A 13,990-nucleotide genomic window follows, 5' to 3' on the forward strand; every position below is an offset into this window, starting at 1 on the left:
AGTTTCCCAAACACTGTTTGAATTGGCATTCCTTGATTTTGAATATTAGCCGAAATTATGTTTTCCTAATGTTATGCTTTGTAATAAACTTAAATTGATGTTCAATGCATGCAATGATTTTTCCTCCATTCGTCAGTGTCAGGCCTGTCATGGCTTGACAGACAGGAGTGTGGCGGCCCAGACGCGGGGCTTACCAGGTAAAGGGGAAAAAGGGACAAAAACCAGGCAAAGGATCAAAGAAGGGCTGAACCAGGAGTCGTTGGCGGGAAACAGGCACAGGGTGAATTGATCGTACAGACAGGTCCACATAGGAAATCCAGAAAACGGTGATAAAAGAGGCAAGCAGGAGTCGGGGCAAAAACAAGCCTTAGCACTGGATGTCCAGAACAAAGGGGTATATATACTTGAATGTGGAGAGCAAGGGAATGAGAGACAGCTGCCGTAATCAAGGTAAGAGATGGGGATGATTATTGAATTATCAGTGAGGGAAAGCTGAGGCAAGGGTGACGTCTAGTGCTGAGGTCAGGCTTGAGACATAACAGTCAGCAAATGTATGTGACCCGTAATGTATTGGAGTTAATTCAGTCTGCAAGTCTTGGTCGTCATAAATTCTCTTCATAGGGATACATATGTGGAATACATATTGCTTTGTAAGCGTATCTGAATATGTTCAAATGTACATTTTGTGATCTTTTGTACCCATACATCACATACAAATGTACTTAATATTATGTTATTTTGGAGTTGTAGTCTTACAGGTATCATTTGCACATGTATGGATATTTTTCACAGTGATTTTACTGCATATCTTCCCCAGTTACTGTTCTGTAAATTGAGATACACCTGTATTCTAGATGCTTTACATATAGAGTGCAAAACTGAAAACAACATTGTATAATGAAGCGTATTACTTACATTGGCTATTGAAATAATACAGCCAGGAAATGTGTATGCTCTTTTATGCAGTGAGTAATTAAATCTGCTCAGATGGATATACAATGTTTAGGATATCAGAATTAAAGGTACAATGCTTTGTGTTTGCCCGTGTGTGTGTGACGTACCTGTGTATGCAAAGTTGAAACGGTTGAAGAGGGGGTAGTGGTGTTTGGGGGCGATATGGGGGTGACTGGGGTACAGGAACACCCCATCAGACCCCAGTATCTTCTCCAATCTGCTTTCAACTCCTGCTTTTTTTGAAGTACAAACTGGGGGGGCTGGGCACGTCTCCACCAGACTCAAGCCTGTGAACACAAACACATCCCAGACACTGTCAATCACAGCTGTGGACAAACATATAAACAGACAGCTTCAGTTTGATGGGTTTCCCAATACATTAACATGTTCATCAGAAGGCCTCGTCCCAGTGCTGACCAGTACAGCAGCAGTAGCCAGTTCTCCCATCTTCTATTCGGCCCTGGTACAACCCCTACCCTCTAAAAATAAAACACAACACACCTGTACAGTCCTACCCAGGAAAACGTCCGAGACGATACACAGGATTGTGTGAACGGATTGGCATACACAGCCACACTGCTCTTGAATTCAGACATTCCCTTGGTAGCAGAAGCCTGTGAGAGTAAAGCCACCTATGACCGTGGAGATCCTGAAAATGAGCCGCAATGCTGTCTGGAAATGACCATTTTAAAATGTTATTATTGATCATTCACATTGTACCTGATATTATAACAATGCTATTAACACTGGGTGTCATTAGTATACATAACAATGTTATTATTGATATCTGCTATGTGCTTCCATAGGTCAGAAGTGGTGAACAAGCAATGTATTGCATATCAGCTGGAAGGAATTGCAATAATAACAAAACTACACATACATGTGCCATATGTGAAAGCCTTGTGTATTGAATGCATAGGAAGACTTGGAAATGTTTGCACCTGCATGGATTGTCACCCTGAGCAAGCAGAGCCAGTGTCCAGAGCAGGAGCCCCAGTGAAGCCATGTTCTCTGTGTGTCTCAGTGAGTGTGAGAGGGCTGAACTGTCCGCTTTAATACCCTGAGCAATGGAGCAGCGCAGTTATTATAGCTGCTGATCAGAGCAGTGAGGCAGGACAGGGATGCACAGCAGCTTCCTTTATACAAATCCTGTCACAGACAGTTAGATGAGCTGTGAGCTGTGAACACAGGTGGGACTTCATTGGGTTGGGCTAATGTTATGGTTTTATAATAACTTATTCATTTTTAATGTCTAATCAGATCATGTTGCGTCTTGGTCTTGATGTTTCTTTTGTAACTCATACCGCTTTATTTTGATAAATGTATAGATATTCCTAACTGAGACATGTAGGCTGGTTATAAACAAGACATCTTTAACAAACACCCTGATCACGGACTGGGTTAGGAAGAACTGTCACTCAAACGTAATGGACCAATGGAGAACCAAGACCTACCACGACAGAACGTAAACAACAAAAAATGAAAGCAAAGAAAGTGGCGGCGAAAGCAAAGATCGTAGCATCGTAACCAAAGATGGACTCCAGTGCTCTTGCTTTAGCATTATTTCCTTTCAATTTTTTATTTTTTGCCTTTGATATAATTATTTTTGTTTACAATTCTATAGATTTTGCTTTCGATTGTTTTATTTTTCATCTCAACAACTTAATTTTTTTTGTTTACAATATTTTTTTTATTTTGAATTCGCTACTTATGGCGCTTATTTGAGTCCATAGACTCTCCCGCTCAGAGAATCACTGCCATAACTGAACCTGCTAAACAAGAGCCTGACCTCTTTATTCAGCTCAAATCCATCACCCGTTCTTTCCAGGCTGTTTCAGCTCATCGGGAACTGCGGGTGTTTTTGATTACTGTCAGCCATTGGCCAAAGCTGATTCACTCTAACTGATTTTTATTCTACAGGTTTGTGAGCAGCATGGAAGAAGAAAGACATATACTCGTTACGAAGTGCTCGGACTGTTACAGAACACCTCATGGCGTTGCCAAGAAAAGCACATCTTGCCACTGCTGTCCACTTTGCTGCACATATTCCCAATACATGATTACTGCATCAGTAATTCACATATCCAGAGTAATAAGCAGTAATACAATAAAATCACACAGCATTTCAGATGTGAACTGGCAGAATACTGAACACACAGTGAGGATACCATGATGTCATTCTTCCAAAGGATTTTCTGTTTGTTTATAATGCCAATTCCCAAGCTGGTTGTACCTGCACATGTTCTGGATGTCCTCCACACTTAGCCTTTCTTCTGTTTATGACCTCAAGGGCATCCATTGTGGAGTGCTGGTGGTATATTCTAGAAAGCAACAGAGATTTTATTTTATTTCATAAGATCTGTCTTTTTAAAACAGGTTGGTACACAAAAGGCAGCTTGTTTAAGGTGTGGGAGCCAGATGTCAAATACAGAATTCTGGGGTCGCTTTTCTAGACAGCAAGTATCAATTAAAGGTGGGAAAATAAAACAATTGTCAAAGCTGAGCGCTCTGTGTAGGATGAGAATATAGTGCAGCTGTGAGCGATGAAGAGGTGAAATGGAGATGCAGGCAGGCAGAGTGTCTGTGAGACGGGTCTCTGTCCTGCTTGTCCTACAGAGCCTCTCTTATCTGAAATGGCACTGGACACACCCAAAGCAGCAATGCAATTTTGACCATTTTCAGTTGAATGAATCCTGAGCATCAAATGCATTGAGACCGTACACAGCTTTCAGTACACAGCCTTGTACTTTAAGATATTTTGTATATTTAGGCTACCCAGTTATTGCTTAAATAAAATGCTATTTTATTAGAGCAGTAAACAAAAGGGGAAACTAAAGAAATAAGCTTTTCATTTCTATCATTACAGTGAACTAACTTGAATATGCAAAGTACACGCCTAATAATTGCTTAGAATGAAATGCTTTTCTTTATGAAATGTAAGATTAGTGCTCAAAATAATTAGGCATCTATATTTCTACCTGGGGTTGATTATGTTGACAGTTTATGGCTGTGCTTTGCCATTAATCCAGATTTCACTTTAAAAATAATTTAAGTACATTACGCAAAATATGGCACTCACCATTGTTTGGTATTCAAAATGATTAAGCCTGAAGGCCAATAAAGCATTGGTTTATAGTAGTATACTAGGCTAGCTAAGTAATTTGCTTACAGTCTGAATTAAACAGTAGATTCCTGCTCCAAGGTCATTTGAGAGGTTTCATTTTAGTGCCCTGCATTTTGCACTTCATTTTTAAATGGGAATGTATTCGATAGATTCAAATGTATGTCTCTGTAGCCATACTAAGTCATACTAATAAAATAAAATGAGTACAAGTGAAAACTTGGCCATTATTCATTTATTTATATTGTCCTGATATTTAGGAAAGGGTGCTGTCCCTGCAGATGCAGCATCAGAAAAAACAGTTGAAAGTTTCTGATACGGCCAAAGTATCAAATGCAATATCCTCGGAACATGTAGCAAAGAAAAATAAGCTTTTTTTTTTTTGACGTGGTTCATATGCAGTTTTACAGCTTTAAAATAAAATAATTTTTAAATATTTTAAAAATCAACTGATGACACAGAAGGCAAAGTTTCTTCATATAGTGATCATTTCAAAGACAAAATTGACAGGGTAGCAATAGATGTATTTGGTTAAACTGAATTGCAAAATATAATGCACTAAAACATGCATTTCATGAAATCCTAGGTGCTCCGTCTATAACCTTATAAGTAATCAATAATCAAAGAAATTAAGAATATCAACGATCACAAAAGGATCGGAGTCCACCACCAAGGTCATCCTGGAAATCTGGAGACCAAGTGCTCAAGTCAACGAAGCCTGCCAGCCCCCCAACTATCGAACATCTGCGTATCTGAACCCCAGTGAAACACACAGGTAGTACATTTCTGTGTACTTGTCACAGGTGGCTTGCAACACCCTACTGAACAAAGACTATGCCACCCCACTTCATTAAGAGTGTGTGGAAATGTGATAACACACTTATTTTTTTAATCTTAGAGTCACTGTAGTTTTCAAGTAATCTGGAGACAGACTGGGTCAACAAAAAGGAGTTCATCAGGAGCAAGGAAGTCATTCATGATGAGACGGTCTCATAGAACAATCTAACGACGTAAGAAACACAAGCATTTCTTCTGTCATTGAGTCACATCACCCAAAAGGTGCTGCTGTCTGACAAGCTGCAAGAGTGGAAACGAGCCCTGCCACAACTCTGGACAACATGAACAGTGAACAAGCCCATGGACAACAGCAAGAAAGGCAGTGCCTGGAGGGGAGGCAGAGGATACGGCGGCTGGGAGCAACGCAGTAATGTGCTGAACTTCTCTGCAACAAGCCAAGTGGGACAGCGAAGACAAATGACAGGGTAGAGGAAGAAAGCCAGGATTGGTGCTTAACTTGGAGGACTATAGCTGTGAGGAGGTCCAGCTATTGCAAGTGAAGAGCTTTACATTGTGCATCACTGTGCGTGTGCATAACAAAACAGAAGCAAGAGAAGTCTGAGCGGTCTCTTTATGTCGCTCTCGCTTGCCACCGCTGTGCTGAGACTCTGTCCCTCTTTAGCTGCTTACCTGCCAGGAAGAAGAAAGGAAAGTAGGAGTTACTGACAAACTGCACAAATAATACAGCTTATATTTCTCTTACTTTGCTGTATACTGGGGTGGAATTTGTGTAGTCTTAGGGTTGTAACTTAGTTGTATTAGCTTATTAGCTTTTGTTGCATTTTTCCCCCTTAGCATTAGCATAGAGTTTGATAGTTCTCTTGTCCATTTCTTTTATTAAAGACAATATTAGCAAATAGTATTACAGGTTAGTTCCTGCATTATTATACTAATGGGAATTAGTGTGCACTCTAAAATAAACATAACAAACATGTATTAGTCCTTCTCAGGTAACATATAAAACCTATGACTCATAAAGCTGTTTTCTAGTCCTGTTGTTTTGGAGACTTCATCCTAAACTGCTCATCTCACTCTGTCAGACACACAGCATCCAGCCTGAGTTCACAGCACTGCTGGACTACAAGAGACTGTTGTACCCAGGAAGACAATTTGCATACAAGAGCCACTTTGCATGGGCAGCACATGCTTCAGTGCTCTGGGAGTGTTTATAGCCCTGTGAGTTTAACACTTCATGACTGAGAGCTGCCCTTCATGGCAACACAATCCACAACAACAATGACTTTCATGACCGTCTTCATCTGGGCTCTCGCCATCTGCACTCAGGGTGAGAAATGTGTTAACTGTAATTTTGTATGTATTATTTTCTAATATGTGTGTTCCTATTTTAGCAACACATCAATTATTATTTACTAATACAATTCTTCATGTATTTAATGTAAAAACTTCTGATTAAAGTAAAAAGGAAAAATCATGATATAACACGATAAAAAAAAACGTGTATATTTACAACATTTCATTAACTTAATATATGTTTATTATGTTTAGAAACCAGAGGACAGGTTACTGTGACTCAGACTCCACAAGTCAAATCTGTTCAACAAGGAGAGACAGTCACTGTGAACTGTAAAACCAGCAGTGCAGTGTACACTACTGGTGGCTATCACTACCTAGCCTGGTACCAACAGAAACCTGGAGAAGCTCCTAAATTCCTGATCTATGATGCCACTACCCGTCAGTCTGGGATCCCAGAGCGATTCAGTGGCAGTGGATCTGGGACTGACTTCACTCTGACCATCAGTGGAGTCCAGCCTGATGATGCAGGAGATTACTACTGTCAGAGTTACCACTATCTCAACAGTGTGTATGTGTTCACACCGTGCTACACAGTCGTACAAAAACCTCCCTCAGCTGAACTGCACAGAGACTGCACTGCTGCAGCTGAGACCTACTGCAGGTGCTGAGGGTGAAGGCAGTGAAATGGGACACAGCCTGTGAGGAGCTGCACTGCGCACACACTGAGCTTCAATAACAACACTGAGATAAATAAAGCTACGGAGGATTACATTTTAGGCTAGTATTAGTTTGTTATTTTGTAGTTCTTTACTAGTATTGCAAATGTATTGAAGATAATATTAATAACATGTACAGCTCTGGATCAAATTAAGAGACCACTGCAAATTATTCTTAAATCAGAATCTCTACATGCATGGCAGCCATTCCATTCGTGTGTCTGTTGAATTCTAATACAGGCACACCCCATTCTACTGAATGAGCTGCTGATTAGGTGATCACCTGAACCAAATCTTATTTAACGAGGAAAAGTATAAAAACCACTACTGTGGTCATTACTATCCTCTTGCAATAGGACCAGCTGGATTGCAAAAACAGTGCTAGTAATACCCTAAAAGTAATTGGAATAAAAAAACTATTGACCATGCCAAGAGAGTTGAAAAGGAAAGTTTTGAGTGAGGAAAAGTGTTCAATTCTGGCTTTACTGGCAGAGAGATACAGTGAGCCTGGGTTGCTTCCATCCTTAAAATTTCAAAGAACAAGGTCAAGCAGCAGACATTGGGGACAACAAAGCTACAGACCGTAGAGGGCAAAAACGACTCCCCACTGATCGGGATGACCGCCAACTCATTCGAATGTCACTCAACAACCATAGGATGAAATCAAATGACCTACAAAAAGAATGGCAAACAGCAGCTGGGGTGAAGTGCATGGTGAGGACGGTTTGAAACAGACTCCTAAGGGCAGGGCTGAAGTCCTGCCAAGATAGAAAAAAAGCCCTTCATCAATGAGAAGCAAAGAAGAGCCAGGCTGAGGTTTGCAAAAGACCATAAGGATTGGACCGTAGAGGACTGCAATAAGGTCATCTTCTCTGATGAGTCCAATTTTCAGCTTTGCCCAACATCTGGTCGTCTAATGGTTAGACGGAGACCTGGAGAGGCTTAAAAGCCACTAAGTCTCACACCCACTGTGAAATTTGTTGGAGTATCGGTGATGATCTGGGGGTGTTTCAGCAAGGCTGGAATCGGGCAGATATGTCTTTGTGAAGGATGCATGAATCAAGCCATGTACAAGGTTGTCCTGGAAGAAAACTTGCTTCTTCTGCTCTGACAATGTTCCCCAGCTCTGAGGATTGGTGTTTCCAGCAGGACAATGCTCCATGCCACACAGCCAGGTCAATCAAGGTGTGGATGGAGGACCACCTGATCAAGACCCTGTCATGGCCAGCCCAATCTCCAGACCTGAACCCCATTGAAAACCTCTGGAATATGATCAAGAGGAAGATGGATGGTCACAAGCCATCAAACAAATCTGAGCTGCTTGAATTTTTTCACCATGAGTGGCATAAAATCACCGAACATCAATGTGAAGACTGGTGGAGAGCATGCCAAGATGCATGAAAGCTGTGATTGAAAATCAGGGTTATTCCACCAAATATTGATTTCTGAAATCTTAAGTTAAAACATTACTATTGTGTTGTTTAAAAATGAATATGAACTTATTTTCTTTGCAGTATTCGAAGTCTGACAACACTGCATATTTTTTGTTATTTTGACCGGTTGTCATTGTCTGAAAATAAATGCTCTAAATGACAATATCTTTATTTGGAATTTGGGAGAAATGTTATCAGTAGTTCACAGAATAAAACACAAATGTTCATTTTACTCAAACTGTCATGGTCCCCTAGCACTCCCCCTCTATCCCCACTAGGGGCCGCCATTTCCCTGCCTTCTCCCTCCTCTCCTCATTCTATCATCCCATTAACATTCCATACACCCTTGTGCACTCTTGCTTCCACCCTCTGTTCCTATTCGCCCTGCACCTGCCTTCCCAGTTCTTGCTTCCCTTTATAATAATAAAAATACACTGTAAAAAAGTTTGTAGAAATTAGTTTAAAAAAATCAAAAACAACAAAACAAATAGCAAAAGTAAAAGAACATAAAACATAAAATAGTACATCACCATAATAGATACACTGAATTACCCTAAATCAAGAAGCATATAACTCATTTTTACTGTCACAATATATAGAAAACACATAATTTTACAGTGAAAATATACAATTCTGGTCAAATGAATGGGAAAATACCATAATGTCACAAGCAAGTAATTTCCCTAAATGTATGGTATTGCTCTGTATAAATTACAGATTTTGCTGATGTGTACATTTAAATTTACAGTATAAAACCTTTTACCATTAAGCAAAAACATACCTTTATTTCTACAGAAACAAAATGTTAAAAATCTGGTATATATTTGTTGATTTCAAGGTAAAACATGTATTTAAATATACTGCAATGTACTGTCATTTTATGTAATGTCCTTGTGAATATGGGTCTAATCTGACACTTAATGTGCAGTGTTTGGAGTTGCTATGATAGTACAGGTTGTTGGTATGGTATTCCTAGGTGTTTGATAAGGTGCACAAGGTGGTTGCTGTGGTGTACTAGGAGTTTGTTAGGGTACTAATTGGTTGTAGATTGCAGCTATGTGTACTACAGTTGCTAAAGTGTTTGTAGGGGATTGCTAAAGTGCACTTGGTTGGTTAATAATCAGATCTAGCACTTACCCAACCCCACCCCCCCCACCGACCCCCAATATTTATAACATGATACACTTGATTACTGCGATTTGACTGGGAGAGCACAGGTAGCTTAGAAGATAGAGAAGTAGGCCTACTGCCCAGCACACTATTTTGCATTGCTGGTCACAGGGGGGGGGCAGTAAAAAAAATAAAACATTGTACTCAAAAGGAGGTAGGATATGGTGTAATGACACTCCACATATAGTGCATCCGGAAAGTATTCACAGTGCTTCACTTTTTCCACATTTTGTTATGTTACAGACTTGTTCCAAAAATGGATTAAATTAATTATTTTCCTCAAAATTCTACAAACAATATTCCATAATGACAACGTGAAGGAAGTTGGTTTGAAATCTTTGCAAATGTATTAAAAATAAAAAACAAAAAAAGCACATAAGTAAATACATAAGTATTCACAGCCTTTGCCATGACACTCAAAATTGAGCTCAAGTGCATCTTGTTTCCACTGATCATCCTTGAGATGTTTCTACACCTTGATTGGAGTCCACCTGTGGTAAATTCAGTTGATTGGACATGATTAGGAAAGGCACACTCCTGTCTATATAAGGTCCCACAGTTAACAGTGTATGTCAGAGCACAAACCAAGCCATGAAGTCCAAGGAATTGTCTGTAGACTGCTGAGGTCGGAGCTCAATGCCCTGGATTCGAGCCGCACACCACTGGCACCTCTCCGAGCTCCGCACCGCAGCGGCTCCAGCGCAGTACAGTGTTTAGCCTGCTACGCCAAGAGATTGGGTCTCCCACTGTGGGAGGCTTAACACTACAATACTTTTACGGAGGGGTTACGTCACTTTGTAACGGGGCTCAATCAGGTTATAATGAGCACGTTACACAAGGACAAAAAAAAAACATGTGGCTCCATACAGTTTAAAAGAAAGTGGCGTTGTCAAGACAACACATCAACAAAGAAAAAGAAGAATACCAACTTTCCATGCTGATGTCACATGATTTCCTTTCAACTGCCTCTTTCTTTACACCATTTTCTCTGCAGCTCTTGAACATTTTTTGCATGCAGGTGCACCCGGTGAGTATCCTACCAACTGCTAACGGAAATTAAACTTTCACACTTTTTACCTACCTAGCATTTGGCACCATTTCTGCGTGCCCAGCATTGTGCATCTCTGGGAATTACGCTACATGGCACATTTTGACTTGGGAATCTTACCCAACGTTACGGTTATCTTGGCTAATGTTGAAATTAACACCGTTTTGTGTTACCCTTGTAAAAACTATCTAGTTATTTAAGGGTAAGTTAACGGAGCTACCTTTACAAGTTGAGAGCTTGTCTAGCTAATATAGTTGACGTAACACGTTAGGGATTTTTGTGTTGAACATTAGCTAACTTTACCCAAGGCTGGCTAAGGAAAGGTGCTTTGGAGCCAGTTGCAAGCAGACATTTTGTAGATTTGGAGCTTTTAAGGCTCATTTTTACTGGAGGCCTAATGTATCTGGTGGTAATGTTACTGTCGGGACAGCTGTTACCGTTTTTAAATGTGCAATGGCTTTGTGTGAACACCAGTGTCAAGATACAGAAGATCTAATACTGGAAGGAGCATATTGTGGAAGGACGTGCTGTGACTTGTCCAGTGTTTAACTGTTTTTTAGGTCAAATCTTCATTTACTGCCCACATATCACGGAAACAGATTTTGCAGACCGCAGTATTAGTGACTTATACAGAGAATCTGCTTCGGTCATCATCTGTTCCAACTGAATCAGACGACTTTGTCTCACAAGTGTATGAGGCGGGTACAGAGATAGGCACAGATGAACGCGATATGGAAATACCCGAGAATTTCAGTGATCTTTTTCTTAGAAACGTCTCTTTATTCTACTTGAAATTGCAGGGACAGTTTCTACTACCTGCTTCGACCATACAGGGCATTGTTGAGGAGATGCAAAACATACATGAGTAGAATCAGACATACTTTGAGTAAACTTACATCACTGCTACAAAATGACACATCATTATCAGATGCGGATATCACCAAAGTTTGTGAGTCTGTCAGGGGATTTGATTTGTTCGCTGCATGTGATACAGGGCCAATGAGGACAGCATACTCAAGAGCTCAGGCTTCAAAAAAATGTTTAACTATGTGGAGCCTAAGAAAATGTTTTTAGGAAGAGATGAGAACAGGACAGATAGGTTTGCCTATTATGTGCCTGTGAGAGAGACTTTGAAATGTTTGTTAGACTCTGATTTGTGGCAGAATTGTGGATCAGCAGAGCACTCGGCTGAGTCTCCCTCAGATGTTCTGTGACATTAGTGATGGTCAAATATTTACATCCAATTATTTTTTTGGTCAAAATCCATCAAGTTTGAAGCTTGTACTGTACCAGGATGCCTTTGAAGTCATTAAACCTGGATCTGCAAAGACCAAACAAAGTATTAGTGGTTTATGCATCTGTTGCTAATTTGCCACTTCATGTACGGCAGGGGTGTCAAACACTTCAAAACACACATCTGACCTAATTGCTGCTCTGAGGGGGTTAATTTGTTTTTAGGAGACCTGACACCTTTTTCGTTAGACAATGTCAATGTCCAGTGTAATGTGTTGTGCTGAAGCGATCATGTCGTTGTGATGTCTGGGCGGATGTGTTGAGCTTCATCAATGACACAGCTGTCCACACAGGTCTGCGCTTCACACACTGAGAGGACCTGCGCGCAGGCGCTCTGTGGTACCGGTGTTCTGACAAACTGAGCTGCCTAGCGAAAGTACGCGTGCGCAGTAAACACGCCCATAAATCTGTAGGAAATAATTATGTACATTTAAAATGATTTTGGTCGGGTTAATTCATAGTGACCAATTTGCTATTTACGCCTAGATGACAGGATGAGCTACACAGGGTTTGAAAGCTTCTAATACAGTGGTGTTGAAAAACAGGTGGTAGCCCATACTGACAGGTCCCTTCTGTCCGACAGGATGAGCTACCTCGGATTTTAAGTGTTAAAATACAGCTGGTAGCCAATTCAGACAGGTCCTTTATGTGTGATGGGAGGAGCTGCTTCATTTTTTCAGTCGGGGCAGCTCATTCCAGCTGGTAGCCCATTGTTTTCAGATACCGGGCAGCTCATCCTGATAGGGAAGCTCAGTTTGTAAGAACACCGGCGCTGTAGTAAGGACTGCAGCGCCAATGGGCCTGAACTGCGCCAAAGTGTGTCATTGATGCAGGACTGGATCACTTAAAAACGACTTGCATACTGCATCATCTCCAAAGGTCTTGATAAGAGCATGCAAATTCTCCTTTTGTAATTGCGCAGCGAGCAGCAATCTTCATCAAACCAAAAGAATAATCGAAAATAGTAGTTTAAACAGAGCAAACTAATCACAGTAAAAAACATACAATATAACCACACGTGAGACCAAACACCAGTACAAATACAAAAGAACAAGAACCAAAATATTGCATATTGTTTTGATTCTAGCGAGCATCAATTAACAATTCATCTCAAATGCAACTGCTTAACATCAAGAGAATAAAAAACATTGACCTTGGGTAACCATAGCCAGGATGCAAGATGCTCCACCCAGTCTTGCCTTATAAATAGACATTAGGTACTAGTATAGATGGGATTCAACAGAATATAATACAATACTTAGGCGATGCAGCCAGGCTTACCAGCAACAGCAGAAACCAGCACTGCTAGAGGCCCCATGTCTGTGAAAGAGCGTCTCTCGCTTAAAATAACAACAAGTTTAAATAGCAATAACTTGACAATTAGTCAGTTAGGACACCGATTGAAATTAGGAAACAATGCATCAAACTGAGAAACCCTATTAGTCTTAAACTGTAGCCACCTGCTACACATGGTTTGCTGTAGTTTGTTTTTAATTCAGCCACTTTGTGCAGCCTCTCTCTCTCCAAACACCCAATACTTCTCTGCGTTTAGTCTCGTAGTGCTGCTGTATATTGAATTCTCTCATCACGGATAAACTCTCCTCACAAACGAGCATACAGGTTTTAAACTCTGCTTCACAAAAAAGGATCTAGGCATGCTAAGGTGTTCTCTGAATTACTAGCAGACGAAGGAATTGGAGGAGAATGGGATTGTAATATCAGATGAAACAGTAAAAGAAACATTGTTTTGCATTGCTGGAGATAATTTGGGCTCGCATTGCATTGGTGGTTTCACAGAAAATTTCAGTCGCTCACTACATTTCTGTAGGTACTGCCTAATAACCCGATCTGAATTTCAGGGTGATGATCCAAATCTGTGCGGACCATTGTGCACCATTGGGAGCTACAATTCTGCTGTTGATCGCCTCCAGACTGGAGATAATCCAGATGTGGATGGAGTAAAGTTCAAGTCAGTATTCAATTCTTTGAAATACTTAAATGTCTGTCAGCCAGGCTTACTACCTTGTCTAGGACATGACATCTTTGAAGGGGTTTTGTCTTATGATGTTGCACTGTATCTTAAGAATTTGATAAAGAAAAAGGCATGGTTCACTTACTCCACTTTGAATCACCGCATTAAACAGTTCAAATACTGTGGCGCTGA

This window comes from Amia ocellicauda, chromosome 13, assembly GCF_036373705.1.
Source record: "Amia ocellicauda isolate fAmiCal2 chromosome 13, fAmiCal2.hap1, whole genome shotgun sequence".
Taxonomy (NCBI): Eukaryota; Metazoa; Chordata; class Actinopteri; order Amiiformes; family Amiidae; genus Amia; species Amia ocellicauda.